The 18907-nt window shown below is 39.7% G+C and overlaps 1 long non-coding RNA gene across 3 annotated transcripts; it reads right to left on the bottom strand.

The window, feature by feature from the left end:
* Positions 1–6057: 6057 nt before the first annotated feature.
* Positions 6058–18419, bottom strand: LOC129653952 (uncharacterized). Of its 3 annotated transcripts, none has more exons than XR_008715308.1 (3): positions 17753–18419; positions 8219–8436; positions 6058–6174 (listed from the first exon to the last, which is right to left on the bottom strand). It is a non-coding gene; the product is annotated as an uncharacterized LOC129653952 (long non-coding RNA). The 3 variants fall into 3 exon arrangements; XR_008715309.1 differs by having other exon boundaries at positions 8219–8346; XR_008715310.1 differs by lacking the exon at positions 17753–18419 and adding an exon at positions 10313–10624 and having other exon boundaries at positions 8219–8346.
* Between the last annotated feature and the right edge of the window lie 488 nt (positions 18420–18907).

The raw sequence follows: 18907 nt of genomic DNA, 5'->3' as shown, positions 1-18907 counted from the left end.
ATCTGCATGCAGATCAAGAAGCAACAGTTAGAACCGGGCGTGGAACAATGCACTGGCTCCAAATAGGAAAAGGAGTACGTCAAGGCTGCATATTGTCACTCTGCTTACTTAACTTATATGCAGAGAACATCATGTGAAATGCCAGACTGGATGAAGCACAAGCTGGAATCAAGATTGCCGGGAGAAATGTCAACAACCTCAGATATGCAGATGACACCACCCTCATGGCAGAAAGCAAATATGGATTAAAAAATCTCTTGATGAAGGTGAAAGAGGAGAGTGAAAAAGCTGGCTTAAAATTCAACATTCACAAAACTAAGATCATGGCATCCAGTCCCATCATTTCATGGCAAATAGACGAGGAAACAATTGAAACAGTGAGTAACTTTATTTTCTTGGGCTCCAAAATCACTGCAGATGGTGACTGCAGCCATGAAATTACAAGACGTTTCTTCCTTGGAAGAAAAGCTATGACCAACTTAGACAGCATATTAAAAAGTAAAGCCATTACTTTGCCAACAAAGGTCTGTATAGTCAAAGCTGTGGTTTTCCCAGTAGTCATGTATGAATGTGAAAGTTGGACCATAAAGAAGGCTGAGCATTGAAGAATTGATGCTTTTGAACTGTGGTGTTGGAGAAGACTCTTGCAAGTCCCTTGGACTGGAAGGGGATCAAACCAGTCAATCCTAGAGGAAATCAATCCTGAATATTCATTAGAAGGACTGATGCTGAAGCTGAAGCTCTAATATTTTGGCCACCTGTTATGAAGAACTGACTCATTGGAAAAGACCCTGAAACTGTGAAAGAAAAGATTGAAGGCAGGAGGAGAAGGGGCTTACAGAGGATGAGATGGTTGGATGGCATCACCAACTTGATGGACATGAGCTTGAGCAAGCTCCAGGAGTTGGTGATGGACAGAAAAGCCTGGCATGCTGCAGTCCATGGGGTCACAAAGAGTTGGGCAGGACTAAGCAACTGAACTGAACTGATGTCTTTTAATGAAAATGAGAAGAGCAATTTAAAGCACTGTAGTCTATGTTTTTCCATCAAATGAAAGGAAATCGGTGTCCTTGGATCTATCGACTGGATTTTGTTATCTATGTGCCTGCTTTATAATTACTGTGAATATTGATAGCATGGTAGATCAATGAAGAAAACTAATAGTGCCCATTACATTTTTTATCGCCATATCATCTAGTGATTTATTGTAATTGAATCAAATTAATATTGTGCCTTCAATTAAAATGAACTTTTGCATGCAATTCTTTAGAAAACCATGTGGGTTTTCTATTTAGAAACCATTTAGAAAAAGTTTAGGTATAATCCATTATCCCCTAAATTCATTGATTTAGCTGCAAAAGTCCCCTTCCATATTATAATCACTACTAAACTTATGAGTATAATAAAAAAATACTTCTTGAATGTCTTTTTGTACATCTTGTCATGGTAGCTTTTTTTTTTTGCTCCAGTTATACTAAAATTTAATTATCTCAATGCCCAAAATACAGAGCATAGCAAAGGAGTCTTTTTTTTTAATAGTAGTCAATTTGATGTTTTAGCTTAAAACTAATACACATAATAGTATCTAAAAGGCATAAAACCCCATGCCTATTTTTCATGTATATATTGTAACATCCATATTTTATTTTTATGTTTGAGTTTTAAAAAGTTTCAGGAATTATTTTGAGTTACAAAATCTATTTGATGGAAGGCTAGGTACATATACTCACAAGGTTAACATGATCTTACCATTTCATGAAAAATAATCATGGAAAAGAATCATATTAGTCTCAAAAAAAAACACATGATTTTTTATGAAATAAGGTACAATCAATTTAAAACTATATATAATTGAAACTTTGAAAAAGAGGCATGCAGAAGTTGGGACTACAAGGGCAGACTGGATACCTAACAGAAATTGCCTGATTTTATGGGTCAAAGGAGGAAAGATATGTGTAAATATAGACACAAGAAAAACAGAGCAGTTTTATCATATTTTAATTATATATGAAGTGCAGTCTCCAGAATGGGCAGTTGAAAGCCAGGTGTACCACAAATAAGATATTTTAATCGAACTTAAAGTGTTCCACTTCATCATCACCACTGGATATAAATTTTGACAGCTGCCTTAAGAACATTAGCAGCTGGAATTATCATCATCTGATTCCTCAAAGTTCTAACATTTTAACTCTCTGCTACTGCTGCTGCTAAGTCGCTTCAGTCGTGTCTGACTCTGTGCGACCCCATAAGATGGCAGCCCACCAGGCTCTCCCGTCCCTGGGATTCTCCAGGCAAGAACACTGGAGTGGGTTCCCATTTCCTTCTCCAATGCATGAAAGGGAAAAGTGAAAATGAAGTCACTCAGTCATGTCCGATTCTTAGCGACCCCATGGATTGCAGCCTACCAGGCTCCTCCATCCATGGGATTTTTCCAGACAAGAGTACTGGAGTTGGGTGCCATTGCCGTCTCCAATTTTAACTATCAGATGGCAAAAAAAAAAAAAAAAAAAAAAAGGCATTATTATACTTGCTAGTTGTATCTTTGATGCCTTATATAAAATCTTTTCACACTGATTTTGGGTCAGAGTTACTCCTGCTCATGTTATTTTTCTGAGGAGTGTTTGAAGAACATTCATCTTTTGGCCCTAAAACTGAGTACTACTACTCAATAGGCCAACATTCATTCTTCTACTTTTTCTTCTTTAAGTATCTTTTCTTTTAAAAAATAATTCGTTTAAGTTTCATTCATTTAAAAGATGAAAAAATAACTAATTTCTAAGTAGAACTAGCTTCTTTCCAAAGCTCAGCACTATATCCCCATAAGCTTTCTAGACATTTCCATTAGCGCATTGAACAATGTACTGAAACCCCAGCTCCTCACCTCTCTTTCCTCCCCACCCAAAGACTGCTCTTTTCTGCTTGGAAAAGTGCCTCACCTTCATGACTTGTTTCAATTAGAGAGGTGTTTTTTTTTTGTTTGTTTGTTTTTTGTAACCATAGATTTTAACTCTTAAAGCCATGTGAGAGCCATTCTTTTCCAATTCCCAGAACAAAGAACAAGTCTTACACTTGGCCTCCATAAATTTATTCCATAGGCTTTTGTCTTTACAACCCTCATCTAGATGTTATGACAGAATCTTATTTCCATCCTGCCAATCAATTCCATTCCTTCATAGACAGCTCTTTCAAAAAACTGAACCCTTTCAATCCCAGCTGAAATCTCCCAGAAAACTGGCAATATCTACAAGTAGACTTCTAATTGCTGGCATATTACTAGTATCAACTTTAGTTCTAAACAACTTGCATAGATCCACTGTATGCTCTGCATCACAGAATGTCCTCACCCTTCCGAGTCACTGGCCTTATTGCTTATTTTCCTGGTTATAGACGCACACACACATCCTGTGGACCTAACACCCACCAATTCAAGTTAATCTTTGGCATTAGTTTTATGTCACTAATACAATCTGGAGTTAACTATCTTGTGTAATCAGGCCTTGGTCTAGAAAAACCTTAGAACCATGGGTCTCGGTGGTAGCTTCTTATCGGGGTCCTGCCTTGGTTGAATCCAGGGATTCCCTCAGGATGACGGTGTCGGTGATTAGAATAGCGACAGCTTAGTTAAGTATTAACTAGAGGTATAAAGAGTGGTTAAATAGGGATAGCTCAGTGAGAAAATTCAGTGGAGCAAAGAGGCTGAATAACTTGGTTTATATGGAAAACCAATAAAACTCCAAGACAAGGAGTTTGTGTCACCTACGTAGGCCACAGGCATCCTCCCATTCTCCCAAAGGAGAGGAGACAGTATGCCCTCCCCAGTTAGATCTTAGAAGCCCAGGCAAAATTAGTAGGCTTAACGAGCCTCCTTTCTCCAGATGGGAATTCAGCCAGAAGGTGAGAGAAAGAACGACATGGGGAGACCAAGCTTCGGTGAGCAAGGCCCCTAGCTTTATTTTCAACAGGGGCTTTTATACCCTAAGTTGCACATAAAGGATAACGGGGGTATGAAATCATGCAAAGTCAGCAGTCTTTGATCCTTATCGAAACCAGGGTTTCTTTTCTGCAAACTTACCATACACAAATGGTTTAGGTGATTTACATCATCTTCTGGCCAGAAGGCCTGTTAACATTTCATGACTCTGACCAAGGTTTGTCAACCGTAAGACTTATTTTCTCTAAGAGTAATAATTTTAAAGTTTGACACCATCCTCCAAAGGTGTTAGATAAAGTTGCATTCCTATAGGGCAAAGGTGCAATGGGTTTACAACAAAGGAAAGAATTTATTACCTTAAGGGTCTAAAGTTGTTAACACCAAGGCCACTACTTATTTTTTCTACATAGCAACTATATTAATTAATACACTTCCAAGGGTACAATACAGGGGATGTGGAAACTTAGCAGCAAGCATATGCTCAACAATGAAATCTTCTACTAGTTCTATTCTGACAATTTCTAACTCTCCGAGAGGCTCTATACTATTTGAATATCTTAAACTTCCCATGCCTCTTGCGGTTGGGAGACTGTAAACAATCGTATGTGTAGCTGTAGGAGTCCGGGTAAACCTGTCAGGCAAGTTAGAGAGCCATCTGAGGGGTTTGTGAACTAAAACACTCTTGTCACGCCCAGGAACTTTATTAACTAGAGCTGTAAGTTAACTCTTTTTCAGAGGGAGAGATGGTGGTGGGGGATGGCCCCCCATAAAGTCAGAGGTGTAGGTGAGAGCACAAAGCAGTAAAGTAGGCAGACTCTGGTTTTGGGGTAGATGCTCAGGCAGGCCCAGAGGGGCACCCTTGAGATCTGGCTTGCCTTGCCCACCAAAACTCTCCCACATAACTTTGTTATGGGTCGGGACTCCCCTGCTGGCTCCCGGCAGCTTCTCATAAGGAATTTCTCTCCTAGGCTTACATCAACAGCTTCAAAACGACTTTTCTAACTTTTTGCCACTTTCTTGCTCATATATCCAAGTGCTCTTATTACCTAGAAGATTGAGCATAAATCCTTTATTTTCTAATCTAAAATCCTTCCAAAGTCAGGTTTAATATGTTTCCAATACTGCAAAGAATTAACTCATTTGAAAAGACCCTTATGGTGGGAAAGATAGAAGGCAGGAGAAGAAGGGGATGACAGAGGATGAGATGGTTGAATGGCATCACCGACTCAACAGACATGAGTTTGAGGCGGCTCTAGGATTTGGTGATGGACAGGGAAGCCTGGCATGCCGCAGTCCATGGGGTCGCAAAGAGTTGGACACAACTGAGCAACTGAACTGAACTGAATATCGTGTTTAACTAGTTATTTGCAATGCAAATGCTAACAATACAAAGCTTTTACTCTGGTCACACTAGGCTCTGTAGTATTGCCAGCTGGCACACATTATGCGATGCCTAGGTACTGCATTTTCTCAAGCCATTTCCATGTTCTGCAATGATCTCTCCTCTCCACCTGCACAAATCCTATCTACCCTAAGAGTCTAGTTCAAGTCCTCCATCTTTAGAATCAGAGTAACTCACAATGATGCCTTTTTTCCCTGAGTTTAGAAAAACACTATCTCATTTAATGCATGCTTAACTCATGTGACAGTTATGCTATAGAGACCACACTTTTAAAGCAGCACTTTAACACTTTTATGAACATGAATAATACCAATTCCTACTATAGACCCTTTCCTAATAAAGATTTTGACCCATTTACCTTGGCTTTGAAAAGTCTAAGGGATTTAGAATTAGCTAGTGTGGGATATTTTAGGTTTTCCTTTGAACTTCTTTCTTCTTTTTATTCCACAGATTTTCTATCATTTGTCCAAATGTATTTCAATATATTGAATATATTGAAATATATTGAAAACAAAATTCAAGTTGTCTTCTATACCTCTACCATCCTAGGATGCTTTTGTATAGTATGACACACAGCAATACACAATGCAGTACACAAAATGCATTTGTTTATTGAACACCAAAATTAGACTTCAATTTTATAAGTGTTTCTATCACAAAAACAATATGGGGCTTTATGGGGAAATAAAAATATAAAAATAAATAAATGTGTGGTTTTCTGAAAATACAGGCCTTATGTGAGACACATCAACTTACACAACATCATTCAGCTCCCGTGTGGTGTCTGGAGATGGGTTTATCCCCATGTAGGACAGGGTATTTTGATGATCATTCATTTCATCTACAAGATAAATAAATGCCAAGTTAGTTATATCCCTCTGGGCCTGCCTGAGCATCTACCCCAAAACCAGAGTCTGCCTACTTTACTGCTTTGTGCTCTCACCTACACCTCTGACTTTATGGGGGGCCGTCCCCCACCACCATCTCTCCCTCTGAAAAAGAGTTAACTTACAGCTCTAGTTAATAAAGTTCCTGGGCGTGACAAGAGTGTTTTAGTTCACAAACCCCTCAGATGGCTCTCTAACTTGCCTGACAGGTTTACCCGGACTCCTACAGCTACACATACGATTGTTTACAGTCTCCCAACCGCAAGAGGCGTGGGAAGTTTAAGATATTCAAATAGTATAGAGCCTCTCGGAGAGTTAGAAATTGTCAGAATAGAACTAGTAGAAGATTTCATTGTTGAGCATATGCTTGCTGCTAAGTTTGCACATCCCCTGTATTGTACCCTTGGAAGTGTATTAATTAATATAGTTGGTATGTAGAAAAAATAAAATAAAAAAATAAAAAGCAGCAGTAATTGAAATTCAATTGCAAAATGTCATATTCTGATTGTAAAATACATATACTTATCAAATTATGTAAATCTTTCTCTCCTTTACATATATTACTTCCTTTTCTCCGGATACATCTACATGTATACACTTACTTATCTCTCAGTCTCCGCCAATTCATTTAACAATTTATCTGTTATTGTGTGTAAAGCCTGGCTATTTACTGAGCAAGTAACAAAAAACAATTCATTGTGTCTTCAGCTGTAGGTTAGGTGAAAGTGTAGGATTACCCAATTGAGATATGAACCAAGTGTGGACTGTGAGGAAAGCTGAGCGCCGAATAATTGATGCTTTTGAACTGTGGTGTTGGAGAAGACTCTTGACAGTCCCTTGGACCGCAAGGAGATCCAACCAGTCCATTCTGAAGGAGATTAGCCCCGGGATTTCTTTGGAATGATGCTAAAGCTGAAACTCCTGTACTTTGGCCACTTCATGGGAAGTGCTGATTCACTGGAAAAGACTCTGATGCTGGGAGGGATTGGGGGCAGGAGAAGAAGGGGACGACAGAGGATGAGATGGCTGGTTGGCATCACTGACTCGATGGACGTGAGTCTGAGTGAACTCCGGGAGTTGGTGATGGACAGGGAGGCTTGGCGTGCTGCAGTTCATGGGGTTGCGAAGAGTCGAACATGACTGAGTGACTGAACTGAACTGAAATGAAATGAACAATTTTAGTGCTTCCCAGCTTGATGGAAAATGTGTGTGTGTGTGTGTGTGTGTGTCTGTGTGTGTGTGTGTGTATAAATAAGCAAACTGACAAATAAAAATTAAAAAAAGAATTAGGGAATCTATTTCTTTTTTAATAATATTTTTAAAGTATGTATTCAATCTGTTACAATATTGCTTAGTTGTTTTTTATGTTTTTGGATTTTTGGCTCCCAGGCATGTGGGATCTTAGTTCCCGACTAAAGACTGAACCCACAACCCACTCCCCTTACTTTGGAAGGGCAAATCCTAACCACTAGACTGCCAGGCAAATACTGCCTAGGGACTGTATTTTCAAATATATTGGAGGAATATAATTCAAAAGGGAATTGAGGACAGCAGTTCAGACACCCAATTTTGGAAGGAAATCAGAATGAAGCAGAAGACTTCCCTTCCAGTTACCACCTGAGAACTCATGGTGAACGAAGAACAAATGAGTAAATGTAGGTACAGCTCTTAGAAACATGTACGTCAGAGTGTCAGCACTATCTGATAGTTCCATTAATAAGTCTGGAAAAAATAACAGTACTTCCAGAGACAGCATCTAGAAGGCTATAGACTACGGAAGGAAGGAAAGAGATTTTAATATACATTCTGTTGTAACCTGTGAATTTTCCACAAGTGTGTTATTCTCGATGCTTTTAATATAAAATATTTTTATAAACTAAGCCCCACGTCATGGCACGTGACACCCACTTTGGTCCCAAGGTGAGGAATTCAGACAGGGTGCAGTGGGGATGGCTATTTCTGCTCTAGGATGTTGGGGTCTCAGGAGAGGAGACTCACCAGTTGGGGTTGATACTAACACTAGGGGCTGGACTCCTCTGGAGGTGACGTCACTGCCACGTCTGCAGCTGAAGCCGGGCTTGCTGGCGGAGATTCAGGAAGCCTTCCCACGAGGCCTGGGCTTCCTCCTAGAAGGCAGAACCGCCGAGTTCATTGTGGGTGGTGGACGGCTCCAGCAGGAGGTTGACCTGAGTGGCTCATGGCCTTTTCAGGCTTAACTGTGGACATTACACAGTGTTATTTCCAGGACATCTGTCAGTGGTAAGTAAGCCCTCATCACTCTGTATCAACTCTTGTTAAAAGAAAGGGCACTGGGACGACCCAGAGGGAGGGTATCCGGGGGGAGGAGGGAGGAGGGTTCAGGATGGGGAACACAGATATACCTCTGGTGATTCATTTCAATATTTGGCAAAACTAATACAATATTGTAAAGTTTAAAAATAAAATAAAATTTAAACTTCCTACTGTAAAAAAAAAAAAAAGAAAGGGCCTAGACCCACATCTAAGTGGGTGAAACATAAAAGAAATTGCATAGGTGTTAAGATTTATACCTGTACATATCAGTTTAAAAATCATAGCAACACATTAAAAGATGCTCAGCATCATTAATCATCAGGGAAATGCAGATTAAAAAAAACAACCAATGAGGTATACAAAAAACAAATGTTGGTGAGGATACTGAGAAAAGTGAACCCTCCCACACTGTTGGTGGGTATGTAAATTGCAACAGACACTACAGAAAACAGTATAAAGGTTCCTCAACAAAATAAAAATAGAGCTACCATATGATCTAGCAGTTCTACTCCTGAGTAGATATTTGAAGAAAACCAAAACCACTATTTCAAAAAAGTACATGAAGCCGACTGTTCAAAGCAGTATTATTCACAGTTGCCAAGATATGAAAGTAACCTAAGTATCCAGCAGCCAGTGAATGGATAAAGAAGATGTTATGTGTGTGTGTGTGTGTGTGTATGTGTGTGTGTGTATTCATATATATATATATATATATATATATATATCTTCACAGACATACAATAGAATACTACTCATCCATAAAAATTAAAATATGCCATTTGTAGCAACATGGATAGATTTGGAAGGTATTATGCTCAGTGAAATAAATCAGAGAAAGACATATACTGAATGATATCCCTTATGTGTGGAATATCAGTAACACAATAAACTAGTGAATGTAACAAAAAAGAAGCAGACTCATAGATAGAGAGCCCAAACTAGTGGTTACCAGTGGTTACCATTTCTTTCTCCAGGGCACCTTCCCCACCCAGGACTTGAATCCTCATCTCCTGCATTGGCAGGCAGATTCTTTACTTCAGAAGGAAAGCCCAGGGAAGCCCACAGATACGTATGAAGATATATATAGATATAGATATAGATATAGATATATAACTGAATCACTTTGCTGTATACCTGAAATTAATACAACATTGCAAATCAACTATACTTCAATCAAAGTTAAATATTAGTTCAAAAAATAAACACACTTTTAAATGGCCTACAGGTAATTTGACTCAAAGCAGAGTAAGCAATAATTTCAGTATCAGCATTTATATATCTCCACTACATAAGACTGTTCAAGTGACCCCTGCTCCCTTCCCACTGTATGCTCCTACCTCTATCTCTAGTCTCAGGCCTCACTCTGATGTCAAACACTACACGTGCACAGCTTGCATTGTGCAGTCTGGGAGAAGGAAAATCCCAGTTTCATTGTTTAATAGCCATGTGAGTGTTCTGAACTTAATATTATCATCCGACACTTATCTGTTGCAGTCTTAATTCTGTATCTACACAGAGAGAAAGCCATGAGAGAACCCTAGGAGAAGGCCGTCATCTCAAAGCCAAGGATGGACTGCTCAAGAAAATCCAACTCGACCTTAAATCCCAGCCTCCAGAACATGAGAGAATAGTGTTCGGTCTTTTAAACAACCGGGTCTGTGGTATTTTGTGATGGCAGGCCTAGTAAACTAAGATAAGACTCTAAAACATCTTTGAATCTAAATTACTTTATTTATATAGCTTGTAATTACAAGGTATTGACGAACGAGTGAAATAATCTAGAGACAATGGTGTACATACCTATGAATTTTATTTTCTCTTGGTATGTTTTTCCTGTGACTTCCAATTCCAATGACCTACTCATTGAACTCATTCTCAGGGCTTCCCTGGTGACTCAGAGGTAAAGAAACCACCTGCCAATTCAGGAGATGTGGTTTTGATCCCTGGGTTGGGAAGATCCCCTGGAGAAGGAAAAGACAACCCACGCCAGTATTCTTGCCTGGAATATCCCATGATCAGAGAGGCCTGGTGGGCTACAGTCCATGGGGTCGCAAAGACTCAGACACAACTTTGCACCTAAACAGCAAACTCAATCCCGTCAAGGTTCATGTTATACAGATAGGGGCAAAGACAATGAGAAGAGAAAAAGTTAATAGTCCAAGGCATTTAGAGAAAGTTCGCTTGCATAAAATTTACAAAATATTATTCAAATAATTTCTCGTTTTATTTTTACTTTCCTCTCATTCTGGTAATACTATTCTTCGTGAATATGTCTGTTAGAATATTATTGCTTTTCTTGAAATGAAAAATTTTGAATTGCATAACACCCTTAGAAATTCTCACAGTATTACAATGTAAGTAAATAGAAAATGAAAATGACTTCATCTTGTTGTCTAAGCAATTAATGCATTTTGGTTTCCTATTTCAATGCCAATTTGTTGGGGCTCCCAAATCTTCTGCCTGGAACTTGTGAGTCGTATTCAAGTGTGCCATCAACTCAAGAGAAGGGATCTTTCTCTGCTGCAATCTGCCTCACTTCAGAGTCCCATAGACTCCTTACAGTGTTTTCTTGACAAAAAGCTGATAATCATGATTAATCCCTCACTTTCTTTCACTTCCCATTTCACATCTGCTAGTTCAACCTTCAGACCACCTACCCAACCTCCACCTCCACCAATTCTGAATCAAATCTCCCCTTACATTAGTTCTTTCCAGTCCTTGAACCACAAACCATAAAAAGGATCAGACCTCACATCTCAACTCTCCTCCAGCAAGGGGGCTTTGCCTCACAGGGCAGTCCCACACATGCTCTTTTTCTCCATCAATTTCCCCGATCCCCATTATCTCTAATTAAAGGCAGGGAGAAGAAAGGAACTGGTATTACCTACATCTGGTGATTCTAGGCTAGCTCCCTTTTTAATTGTGTGTGTGCCCGTAGGGTCCACCTCTTTGCGGTCCCATGGAGTGTAGCCCACAAGGCTCTCCTGTCCATGGATTTCTCCAAGCAAGAATAATTCGGAGTGGGCAGTTATTTCCTTCTCCAGGGGATCTTCCCAGCCCAGGGACTGAACTTGAGTCTCTTGCTTCTTCTACATTGAAAGGCAGATTCTTTACCTCTGTACCATCTGAGAAGCCCATCTTTACATACATGACATTATTACACTCATTTCATAGACAATGAAACCAATGATTATCTGAAATATTTGTGTAGCTCTGTGAATAAGTGTCAATTTAGCTAACTAGTAGTGACACTGGGATTCAAACCCAGATAAATCTGGGGCCAATGTCCACACCCTATCTACACCATCCTGCCTTGAAGGCCTTCTTTAGCACTTCTCATTGGCCTCCCTGGGATCCTAGAAAGACTGTTTTGGCAGGTGGTAAGAGGATGTGGTTTAAGAAACAGAAAAAAAAGAATCTGAAGACCATTTCTTCACATGTAAAAGAGAGAAAATTTCTAACACGGAGAGTTATTTAATGAAATCAAAAGTGAAAGTGAAAGTGGCTCATTCATGTCAGACTCTTTGTCACCCCACGGACTATACAGACCATGGAATTCTCTAGGCCAGAACACTGGAGTGTGTAGCCTTTCCCTTCACCAGGGGATGTTCCCAACCCAGGGATTGAACCCAGGTTTCCCACATTGCAGGCAGATTCTTTACCAAATGAGCCTCAAGGGAAGTCCAAGAATACAGGGGTGGGTAGCCTATCCCTTCTCCAGCAGGTCTTCCCAACCCAGGAATGCAACTGGGGTCTCCTGCACTGCTGGTGGTTTCTTTACCAACTGAGCTCTCAGGCAACTCCAAGAATCAGATAAAGAATCTAGCACTGTTACTGCTGCTAAGCTGCTGCTGCTAAGCTGCTGTTGCTAAGTCATGTCAGTCGTGCCCAACTCTGGGCGACCCCATAGACGGCAGCCCACCAGGCTGCCGTCCCTGGGATTCTCCAGCCAACAATATTGGAGTGGGTTGCCATTTTCTTCTCCAGTGAATGAAAGTGAAAAATGAAAGTGAAGTCGCTCAGTCGAGTCCGAGTCTTCGCGACCCCATGGACTGTAGCCTACCAGGCTCCTCCGTCCATGGGATTTCCCAGGTAAGAATACTGGAGTGGCTTGTCATTGCCTTCTCCTTAGCACTGTTAGTAGGGAAGAATAAGATCACACACAGATATATACCTTGCTACTTTTCCTAACCCCTTTCTGATTAAACAGATCTAAACACACACACACACACACACACACACACACAGTAATTCAGGTCAGGCCATCTGTGTTCTTGTTGACTTCTGCAAATTCACCACCTAACACCTCAGTTTATGTCAACTTCCTTGACTTCCTCACTGTTCCTGGCAGGCACATCCACACAGGGGTGCCTTTGCTTTAGACATCTTCTCTGCCTGCCGAGTTCATCCCCAAGACTTATATCTGTCATTGAGCAAATAAAGATTTTAAAAACTAAGATCAATCTCTGGCCATTTTGTTGGCCAATTGTATCTTCTTTGTCAGTCATATTAAGAGTTTTTAATATGTCTCTGCTGATTGATCATTTGCAATAGAAGTCAAAATTGCAATTAGTTAATTCCACAGGTTGCTTTGGAGGGCAATAAAACAGAAATTTGATACTGTTTGATCTTTTTCACAGTTCTTCCTTTATGGAAGCTTACCTTTTGTAATGAAAATGTACTACTAAACCACTTTGACATTTTCCTTAATGTGCACAAAAACAGATATACACAATAGATCAGAATAGAATGGAAAACAAACTTAAAAATGTCATTGTGGAATATTGTGAAGTGCTCTGAATATTTACCATTGTAAGAAAATGTCCAAGAATAGCGTATATGGAAAGTATTTCTAAATTGTACAGAATTTATTAAAAAAAATAAACCACCATTCGCTATCGTTTGAAAAAAGAAAATATCCAAAAAGGTGTTAGTAATTTTTCTTAATCTGTTTTCAATATTGTTTGAAGCTAGGGTTTGAAAATTTAACAGAAATATAGATCAGTGGAACAAAATAGACATGCCTTATGATCCAGCAATCCCACTGCTGGGCATACACACTGAGAAAACCAGAAGGGAAAGAGACACGTGTACCCCAATGTTCATCGCAGCACTGTTTATAATAGCCAGGACATGGAAGCAACCTAGATGTCCATCAGCAGATGAATGGATAAGAAAGCTGTGGTACATATACACAATGGAGTATTATTCAGCCATTAAAAAGAATACATTTGAATCAGTTCTAATGAGGTGGATGAAACTGGAGCCTATTATACAGAGTGAAGTAAGCCAGAAAGAAAAACACCAATACAGTATACTAACGCATATATATGGAATTTAGAAATATGGTAACAATAACCCTGTGTACGAGACAGCAAAAGAGACACTGATGTATAGAACAGTCTTATGGACTCTGTGGGAGAGGGAGAGGGTGGGAAGATTTGGGAGAATGGCATTGAAACATGTAAAATATCATGTATGAAATGAGTTGCCAGTCCAGGTTTGATGCACGATACTGCATGCTTGGGGCTGGTGCACTGGGACGACCCAGAGGGATGGAATGGGGAGGGAGGAGGGAGGAGGGTTCAGGATGGGGAACACATGTATACCTGTGGTGGATTCATTTTGATATTTGGCAAATCTAATACAGTTATGTAAAGTTTAAAAATAAAATAAAATTAAAAAAAAACAAAAAAAACAAAAAAAAAAACCAAAATAGAAAGTCCAGAGATAAATCCACGCACATATGGAAACCTTATCTTTGACAAAACAGGCAAGAAGATACAATGGAGAAAAGACAATCTCTTTTTAACAAGTGGTGCTGGGAAAACTGGTCAACCACTTGTAAAAGGATGAAACTAGAACACTTTCTAACACCATACACAAAAATAAACTCAAAATGGTTTAAAGATCTAAACGTAAGACCAGAAACCAGAGGAAAACACAGGCAAAACACTCTCCAACATAAATCATAGCAGGATCCTCTATGACCCACCTCCCAGACTAATGGAAATAAAAGCAAAAATAAACAAATGGGACCTAATTAAACTTAAAAGCTTTTGTACAATGAAAGAACCTATAAGCAAAGTGAAAAGACAGCCTTCAGAATGGGAGAAAATAATAGCAAACAAAGCAACTGACAAAGAATTAATCTCAAAAATATACAAGCAACTCCTGCAGCTCAATTCCAGAACAATAAATGACCCAATCAAAAAATGGGCCAAAGAACTAAACAGTTCTCCAAAGAAGACACACAGATGACTAACAAACGCATGAAAGGATGCTCAACATCACTCATTATCAGAGAAATGCAAATCAAAACCATTATAAATTTAAAGAATAAATAAACTGGAAAGTATATCATAAAAAATAAAATTTATTATGATAAATATAATATCATTTATGAGATGGCTTTGACTTACAGACTACAAAAGTAGGTTTCACTCTATTTTATATATTAGTTTAATATTTAAAAAAAAAAAAAGAATCACTTGCCCTTTGGCTCTGACCAATCAGATAAAAAATTCTAACTTTTTTTTTAAATCTATCTAGTTTTTGTATGGTTGTATGATAGGCAAGTTTACGGGAAATATTTACCTTAAAGATATTACTGTTGTTGAAATTAACTTTTCTTAGAAATGTGTTTTTCACTGCCAAGATAAGAACCCAAAGTAGTACAGGGAATTATTATCTGATTTTTTTGTTTGTTTGTTTTTTTCCAGTGGTATTCCTCAGAATAGTTGGAAATTCCCCAGATTTATAAAATATCAATATGAAAAATATAATAACTATTCTATAAAATCTAATTGCATAGGAATTGAAAAATATCCTCTGTTTATTAAAAGGTTTTAGGAATGGAGAGTTTATAAGGGGTTCTCTCTTGAATGTGGGAGAAAAAGTATGCCCCACATTCCACAACCAAAAATAACATTATTGAAGACACACAGCATTACTCAGTGTCATGATAAGGCTGAAAATTCACAGGACAAATTCTATGAAAAAGTTAAGCCATTTATGATACTTATATATAGTAAACCTATATATGTAGTAAATATATATATAGTACAAAATCCATTAGCTCTAAAATTTGGTAGTGCCAATGAAAATTTTGACGTGATAGAAAAACTCCTAAGTATGATGTCCGTGACAAGCACAACTTAGTTCTGAGGTTTAACAATGTTTCAGAAGGGAGGTGGGGTTATTTTCTTTTTTTGCCACACCTTGTGGCTTGCAGGGTCTTAGTTTCTTGACCAAGGATCCAATCCTGGGCCTGGGCAGTGAAAGTTCAGAGTCCTAACCATTGGACCACTGAGGAAGTCCTGTAATGTCTTAACAATGCTCATATGAAACTGGCCACATTTAGGACATCTAACTACTGACAGTTCTCCCCAAATGGTCAAAGCTGTTAGACCGTTAATTTAACTGAGGTGGCAACATTTTTCAAGGCCATGAAACATAAGTCAGTTCCCTGCATAAGGGTCTTAGAGTTACTCTCCGTTAGAAAATTAAAACAGAAGACATACTGTTTGTAATAATTAAGTCTCTGAACCTTGTGTCCTCTTAGGGTCAGGCCACAGGCTATTCAGTTGTGGTAGATGAATCAGAGTACCAAGAACAATCTTCTTATATTGAAATTAAGATGCTTAGCTATGGCATCTTCCAGAGAGAATGGAAATTTTAAGATTTCATTTTATTGACTTGTTTTTTTTTTATTTTAATTTAATTGCAGGACAATTATTTTACAATATTGTATTGGTTTTGCCATACATCAACATGAATCCGCCATGGGTGTACACGTGTTCCCCATCCTGAACCCCCCTCCCATCTCCCTCCCCATACCATCCTGCTGGGTCATCCCAGTGCACCAGCCCCAAGCATCCTGTATCATGCATCGAGTTTACAGAAGATCAAGAAAGGGTCTGATATTTACAAAACTAGTTTTATATTTCTCATTTCATGTTACAATAGTGTTGTGAATTTATTGCAGAACATTTTTGGAAAATAGAAACAAAAAACCAAAAATTAAATCACTGACACATCTACTGCATTAAAACAACTACTGTTAACATTCTGTTTTATACATATTCAACATTTTGTATGCATTTTAAAATATATACTTTACTTCTTTTTGAGAATATTATTTCATTAGCATCTTGGGAACCATCTTCTCATTGTTTTTCTGCCTCACTGATTGCTATTTTTAATGTTTAAAATTTTTTTAACTTAACATGTTTATTTATTTTTTACTTTACAATATTGTATTGGTTTTGCCATACATCAACATGCATCCGCCACAGGTGTACATGTGTTCCCCATCCTGAACCCCCCTCCCACCTCCCTCCCCATACCATCCCTCTGGGTCATCCCAGTGCACCAGCCCCAAGCTCCCTGTATCCTAAATTGAACCTAGACTGGCGATACGTTTCTTATATGATAGCATACATGTTTTAATGCCATTCTCCCAAATCATCCCCCTCTCCCTCTCCCATGGAGTCCAAAACACTGTTCTATACATCTGTGTCTCTTTTGCTGTCTCGCATATAGGGTTGTCATTACCGTCTTTCTAAATTCCATATATATGCGTTACTATACTGTATTCGTCTGTTTCTTTCTGGTTGACTTCACTCTGTATAATAGGCTACAGTTTAATCCACTTCATTAGAACTGATTCAAATGTATTCTTTTTAATGGCTGAGTAATACTCCATCGTGTACATGTACCACGGCTTTCTTATTCTTAAAGAGAAATTTATTAATCAGTTGGCTCCAGATAGTCAGAGGAAACTCCTAAAACTGGCCTTTCTAGGTCCTCCTCACCATTCTATGCAAAACAAAGAACTCTGACCTGAAGAAAAAAAAATGGACAATAAGGTTGATCACACCCAGCTCCTAACTGGTCCCAGCTGGTCTCCAGAATTCCTTGCCCCAGCTGTTTAAGAAATACCTACTCCGAAGACTTCCCTGGCTTCCCTGTGGCTCAGACGGTAAAGTGTCTGCCTACAACGCAGAGGACCCGGGTTCAATCCCTGGGTCAGGAAGATCTCCTAGAGAAGGAAATGGCAACCCACTCCAGTATTCTTGCCTGGGAAATCCCATGGACAGAGAAGCCTGGTAGGGCTACAGTCCATGGGGTCACAAAGAGCTGGACATGACTGAGAGACTTCACTCACTCCAAACAACCTTGGAGAAGAACAGGCACCCGTAACAGTAGATGTCCACATATATGCCTATATATACTTACTCTTTTCTTGGGTTAGTGCAGCAGGTCATTAATCTGATGCTGCTCCTTCTTGTCTCATTAAAGGTGAATCCATTCCGTAAAGTGCCGGTCTCCTTCTTTTTCCGAACCTCGCCTCCTCTAACTCCCTTACCCTACACTGGTAAGAGCTGCCACATCAGTATTCTTAAACAGAAATCAGGAAGAACCTAAAGAAAAAGGGAATAGAGATAAGAGAAAGGCCAAAGCTCTCCTTATGGCCCTAAAGGGAGTTAACTTTAGGGCTACAAAGGTGGGAGGATACAAGCAAAAACCTGAAGTCTTTTTTTGTTGTGGCAAGAATGGACACTTTAAGAGACAATGCCCCCAAGGCAAGCAGAGGCCACCACCACGGCCCTGCCCCACTTGCAAGGGAGATCACTGGAAGAGTAATATCCCCAGGGACGTAGGTTTCAGGGGTCAGAAACTCAGACACAAGATCAAGATTCACGGGGCCCAGGGCTTCCCACTTTGGCTTCTGTCCTCATTACCACACAGGAGCCTCAGGTGACTCTAACTAGAAGAGGCCATCCTGTTAAATTCCTACTGGATACGGGAGCCACTTTCTCAACCCTCCTGTGTAATCCGGGTCCTCCTTCTACTAAGTCAGCTACTAAAGGTGGCATTTCTGGAAAGCCAATTACAAAACTCTTTACACAACGGTTGAGTTGTAACTGGGATTCTCTTTTTTCTCATGTGTATATGTGCCTGTGCTCAGTCGTGTCCACCTCTCCGACTCTACGACCCCTTGGACTGCAGCCCGCCAGACTCCTCTGTCCAAGGGATTTTCCAGGGAAGAATACAGGAGGGGGTTGCCATTTCCTCCTCCAGGGCATCTCCCCCACTCAGGGATCGAGCTTGCATCTTTTGCAATTGCCTGCATTAGCAGGCTGATTCTTTTCTACTGTGCCACCTGGGTATCCAAGTGAGCACAGGGCGCCTGGCATGCTTGGCGTGGGGTGAAGGGCCGTGGCAGCAAAACTCCACGAATTGAAGAAGGGGGAGGGTGATCAGCCGAGGCCGGGTGATCTGCTCCTCCCATGGGGAGGCCGAAGGATCCCCCACACTCCATCCACTAGGGATGCAGCATCCTTCCCCAAAGTTCTGATGGGGAGACCCTCCTCGAGGGCCCGGGCGCTG

Source organism: Bubalus kerabau, chromosome 5 (assembly GCF_029407905.1).
Source record: "Bubalus kerabau isolate K-KA32 ecotype Philippines breed swamp buffalo chromosome 5, PCC_UOA_SB_1v2, whole genome shotgun sequence".
In the NCBI taxonomy this organism is placed as follows: domain Eukaryota; kingdom Metazoa; phylum Chordata; class Mammalia; order Artiodactyla; family Bovidae; genus Bubalus; species Bubalus kerabau.
The sequence above is the reverse complement of the archived record's forward strand: the minus strand, read 5'-3'. Positions and strand labels throughout refer to the sequence as shown.